Below are 6,102 nucleotides of genomic sequence, written 5' to 3' on the forward strand. Positions count from 1 at the left end.
CGTCACTGAGCTCTGAGCTGGAGGCGGGTAGCCCGACCCTGGGGGCGTGTGTTTGTGTCTGCGTGCACACGCGCGCGTTTTTTCGCTCAGGAGCGCGTTTTCCTGCGCACGCACGTGTTTTCCTGCGTACGCACGTGTTTTCCTGCGCGCGCACGTGTTTTTGCGCGAGTATATTTTTGCGCGTGCGCCGGCGATGGATGACCCAGGTCAGTGTCGGAGCTCTGTGTCAGGGTGGGCGCGGCCGCCGGCTCCCACCCAACCCCTACTCCCACCGGCCACCGAGCTGCTGTCCGAGGGGCCGGCCCCGCGGCGAAGCTACTAATATTTATTCACCGTCTGTGCCTCCTCAAACGGCTTCCTTTCTTTCGGGCCCTGGCCGCCTCCCGCCCCCACCCCATCACCCGCCTTCTGTTTCGGGACCGCCTGTGCCCCGTGGCCTCGGGGGCAGGCTCCCAGACCGGCTCTGGGTCACGGGGCTGAAGGTGGCCGTTACCACGTGCAGGGGCGCGGGGTACACGGCCGCCGTCCTCCGACTGGCCTCGGGGCGGGAGCCAGTTTCCCTGTGTAGAAGGGGTCTGGGACCCCCTTCAAGAAAGCTCCGGGGAGGCGGGGGTTGGCGGAGGGCATGCGTGTTTGTCTCATAAGCTCCTGGCCCGCTGGTGGGTGGGAAGGGTTCGTTGTTTGGGAGGGGTCGTAGAAGGGGGTGAGGAATGACACCCTTAGGGAGTGGAGCCTGCGAAGGAGCCCTCCCTTCGGCCATTGTGGTTACGGCGGGTTTTGGCCACCGGGATTCCGATGGGCGTTTTCAGCCTTCATCCCGCCCCGGTCTTCCCATCCCTGGCTCCTCGTTCCCAACCCCTCCCGTCCTCGGCCTCGGGAAAAGAACACCTCGTGCAGAATTCCAGCCACAGGTCTTGGTCGAGAGAGACCGCGAGGGGGCGCCCTGCCCACCTGTTACAGGAAAGCACTGTGTATCAGGCTCCACAACAAAAGCATATGATTTGACTTAAATTAAGTTTTTCCTTTGAGAATATTTTCATTTTCTTTAAAAGAATATAGTTTTCTTCTAAAAACTTGGCCCACGGTTGTTATTTCTTAGGAAAGTTACAAGAAACTCCCAAATGTGCAATTTGTATATCATATATAGCTAGTGTTCAAGTGGTAAAACATTGTAGTTTAACTACTTTTGTATAAATTCCTATAAAATCCCAAAATATGTTTGCCTTAAAGACTTTAGGCTAGCGTGGGGTTTTGTTTACGTCAGTGTCTTGAGAGCGGTTACCTAATGAAATGTATGTGGAAATGTAGATTTTTTTTCTTTTCCTCTGAAAGACACATCAGCATCGCGAAGCTTCTCACTGATGGCTTATGTTGGATTTGCACTTGTGCGTGGCCCCTGCGGCGAGAGACCTCCTAATCACAATAACCATCACGGTGATTTTTACAGAATATTTTAAGTCCGTTTGTTCCTATGAGAACTGAACCACCTCGACTACTGCTCTTGCTCTCCGTTCCCCCCACTGTTAAACGTAAGATCCTTCATCTGGGGGAGCCAGGCCGTAGGAACCAGAACGTTGTCAGGACTGCTCATTGGGATGCGTAGGAGGGAAAGTGGCAGCCGGCGGGTTCCAGCTGGGCTAAGGCCTGGAGCCGGGGGGCCCTCTAGTGGGCTGAGGGAGGAAGTACATGGTGAGTTTGGCGATCGTTGACCAAATATTTTAACGCAGAGGTTGCCCTGAGTTAGGGGAAGCGTGTGTCTCCTGAGGAAGGGACTTAACAGGATCAAGGTGGCTTCTTGGAGGAGGTGATCCCAGTGGGGCAGGAGACAGTATACTCCAGGAATGGGAGGTTCTTTCTGGCTTTCTCTTCCTCTTGAGCTGGGCCGCTTTGCTTTCTAGCCAATCATTGCAAAGCTTTCTTCTGATTGCTTCCAATGTCGAACCCTGCTTTGGCCTCCGTTTCTCCTTGTTGCAAGTTCAGCTCTACTTTTTTCTCTTTCTTTGTGTCTGCTGTGGAGGTGGTCCCTGGTCTTCCTGCCATGGGCACCACCATCACTGTCCACACCTGCTCCATCCTGGTTTCCATGCTCCCCCATCCAGCTGGACCGAGTCATCACAGCATGGCGTCTCCTTTGAATTCATGTGCCAAACTTTATCAAAAGTCAGAGCTAAGGGAATGCATGACCCTGGGGGGCAGTGGCTTTATCTCTGGCCACACTTTGCCCTTTCTCTTTGGGCTCCATGACCCTCTTTTGCCTTCTCCCAGGGCTGGTGACCGCCACCATCCCTCTCACCCCAGAGCCTTTGCACATGCAGCTCGCTCTGCCTGGACCCACCCCCTGCCCGATGCTTTAATTCCTGGTCAGATCCTTCCGATCTCAGCTACACGAATAAGCCAGGCTCCTAGTTATTACACTTCACCGAGCACCCAGAATTTGGGGCCCCGATCTCTAAGCTCTTTTCCAAAAGCAGCATCTTCCAGTCCACTGTCAGGAATTATGCTGACATGATGGTTGTTGAGACTGAGGAAGCACTGTGAGAGCCAGACCTCAAGCCAGGTAGATTACCCATGAGCCTCCACTGCTGGGTGCCAAATCCACCTGCCCCTAGGATGTCTCCCTTGATGTTGACACCTGGTGACACCTCTAACTGTGCTTTTGTTAACTGTTGTACTTACATGTACTGAGAGAAGAGTTCTCTTCATGTCCATCTTCTCTCTAGAGGGTGGGCACTCCAGGCCAGGGTCTGTCTGGGTTGTTCACTCTTGTCTCCACAGTGCCTGGCCTATGGTTGGTACTGTAACCTGAGGCAGACCTTGCCCTGGCCTTTAGAGTCTCAGCTTAGGACCCCTCTCCTTCACTGGTTTGCAAGTCCAAGTACAGCCTCGGTTGCCCAATGAAGGAGCCACAGGTGGGACAAAGGCCCAAGAATGGGTTTACAGAAATGCTATACATGCTGCACATCAAGTGTGTGCCCCAGGTAGTACACACACAGGTGTGCCTTTGTGGATACCCTTGAGTATTGGGTTTCCTGCCCCGCGTGCTCGTGTGTGTGTATGAGGGAGAGAGAGGGAGAGATAGGGAGGTTGTTGGAGATGGGTGAGAAAGAGGGAGAAAGGGAGGGAGAGGAGAGATGGAGATTGGGAGGGAGATGAGAAGGGGCATGAGATTGCGAGAGACATTGAGAGTTAGATATTGTGAGGGGTAATGGGAGATTTTGAGAAAGACATTGTGAAAGAGAATGAATGTTTGACAGAGATGGTGGGGGATTGATCAGGGGAGACTGGGAGAGGGAGAGATGGTGAGAGAGACATTGTAAGAGAGATTGAGAGGGAGGCTGACTGAGAGAATGGTGGAGAGAAAGATTGAGAAAGAAATTGAGAGGTGGAATGAACAAGAGGGAGAGAGAGAAAGATTAACTGAGTGAGGCCAACAGAACCTAGGGTCCTTTTCCCACAAGGCAGGGGGCCCCCAGGGCCAGGTGATTTGGAAGTATTTGGATGGCCTGGCCCACAAACAGGAAAGGTCCACCTCTTGTAAGTGACAAAGGCTGTGGTGTGTGTGCACGTGTATGATGTTAGGCTGGGATGGTGGGCTCTTGGAGGTGGGTCTTGAACATGGGGTGCCTGCATAGTCATAGGGTAGGAGGAGATGGTACTGACCCCTCCTGGTCTGTGCTTCCTACCCCTCTTTGGCCAGGACACACAGATGGGAGCTTGCTGAACCGAAGATACCCTTGAGTGTCTCTGTGAGCTTGCTGTGGAGGGGCTAGGAGGGGATGGGCAGTTGGGGCCGTGATTTATGGGAGGTGCTGGGCATAGGAATCCACACCACAGATGCCTGGAGAGCAAGGTGGGCCAATCCTGGGAGCCGTCAGCGGTTGAGTGCGGTGATGTGTGGGGCTGTGCTCACCACCATCTCCTCCCAGCTTCACTCCCATCCCTGAGGCTGGTCTTCTAGTTAGCAGATGCCCCCTGGGAGGAGGGTGAAGGGCTAAGAGTAGGCTCAGCCTGCGGGGGCTCCAGGAGGGCCTCGGGTTGGCATCTGAGGACAGGTCTGGGGATGGGGGCAGCGCCCAGGCTGCTGGTGACCTTCCACCCAGCAGTTCTGGAGGACCTGCCCCTGCATGGTGTGTGGGCATGGGATCTGCATGCACCCAGAGTGGGTGTGGTGGGTACCTGGCTGGGAGAGGGGTGTGTGTGCACATGCTCTGGGGACTCAGTGACTGCTGGGAGCAGGCCTGGATTGGGGGGTCTGAGATGGGAGGGGCCCCGTGACCTGGGGTGGAGGCAGGGAGGCTCTTCTTTAGCCATCCCGGGAGGAATTCTGTGTGGCACTGTCTCCTGGGGTAGCAGACTAGTCTGAGGCTACAAGCACTCACCAGACCCCTGGTTCCTGGAGAGAGAGCCCAGGAAGTGTCTAGGAGCCTGGAGAACTGGGGCAACACAGCTGGAGTGGAGGGTGCCTCTCTGCTCCCATCTTCCTGCTCTGGGCCTGAGGACACTGCTGGGCTGCCCTCCCTAAGTCCGGGCGTTTGTGTCACAGGTGGGCCCTTTCCTGTCCTTCAGGGAGGCTCACCCTGGAGGGCAGAGGGGGCCTGGGAGGCTCTCCAAGGACATCAGGGCCCTCAGGTCTCCCTGGGCTGGGGGGACTATGGCCCTGAAACATCTGGCACTTGGGTGGGAAGCGCTCAGCAGTGGTGTTGGTGTGCCTGTCACATACTCACCTGTCTGTCCCTAACTGCTCACCTGTCACTCCCATCATCCCATACCAGTGCGCACTCTCCTCCACCTGTGCTGTGCAGGTGTGCCTGCCTGTGTCACATACACCTGCCACTGGTTACATGACTGTCCCACAGAATCCACCTTACCTCCCTGAAGTTACCTGCCACACACCAGTCACAGGCACCTGTGTGACCCAGCTGGCTTACTCCCTTCTCTGTGACGGTGCCTTGACCATCAGTGCCCTGTCCACGGTTGGTCTTGCAGACACTGAGGGTGGAGCTCAAGCTCAGGGAGAGGCATTTCACCAGCCCGACGTTTACTCAGCCTCCTTCAACCGCAGATCGCTTTGGGAACTCCCTCTTCCACCTGAGCAGCAGTGCTAGTGAGGATTTCCAGGTCTCTTGAGCTGGGCCCTCTGCCTGGTCCGTGGCCTGGTGTGGCCACATTCCTGAGCTGTGTGGGTCTCAGCCAGGAGCTGCTGTCCTCCCAGCCAGATGGGGCCTTTTGAGTCTCAGCCTGTCCCGAACCAGCCCTTCCCGTTGCCCTGCTCAGCTTGGTTCAGCTCCTTTCACACAGCCCGCTCCGGTCTCCCTCGACACCTGGGTCAACTGTGACCCTGGGGATGGGGGGGATCACTGACTCTGGGGAGAGGGGCTCCCGCCAGCGTGGGAACAAGTTCTCACGGGGGTGGAGGGAGTCCCACTGCCAGAGAGGTGTGTCTTCAGAGAGGCAGAGGGCTGTGTCCAGGATGGAGGAGGTCAAACAGCAGCCCTGCACCCTGCAGCCCGGGAGCCATGTGTTGTGTGGGAGCCGTGCGTGTCGCTGAGGGGCCCGCAGAGTCTAGGTGGAGGTCACAGGAGCCCAGCCTGGGGGTGTCTCACGGCGAGGGGTCAGTGGGGAAGACTGCATTTAGCTCTGATACGGACTGACTCCCTCCCACCCTCTCTTCTTTAAAAAATATATATCTGTATTTAAAGACTTTGTTATACTTGGTCTGATTGGAAAAAAAGAATACCTCATTGGCTTTGGGCCTGAGCACCTGGGTGGATGTTCTCCATTTTCCTGGAGGGTAGGGCAGGTTCATGTGGGTGCATAAATAGAAAATTCTGTTTTGCCCTTTGGAGATGCCTGCCGTGTGGAGCATATGAGTTTGGAGCTCAGGGGAGAAGTCAGGGCAGGAGATACACATTTTGGAGCCATGTGTTTATAGAGGTATTTGAAGTCATGGATGAGATCATGTGGAAGGAGGATGAGATCGGGAAAGAGAAGAGGCCCAGGCCTGAGCCCTGGGGTGTCCCGCACGTGTCCCTCAGCAAGGGGGGTGGAGCAGGGGCACCGGTGAGGCGGGCGGGCAGGGGGAGGGAGTGGATTAAGGTGGCA

Source organism: Hyperoodon ampullatus (assembly GCF_949752795.1).
Source record: "Hyperoodon ampullatus genome assembly, chromosome: 18".
NCBI lineage: Eukaryota > Metazoa > Chordata > Mammalia > Artiodactyla > Ziphiidae > Hyperoodon > Hyperoodon ampullatus.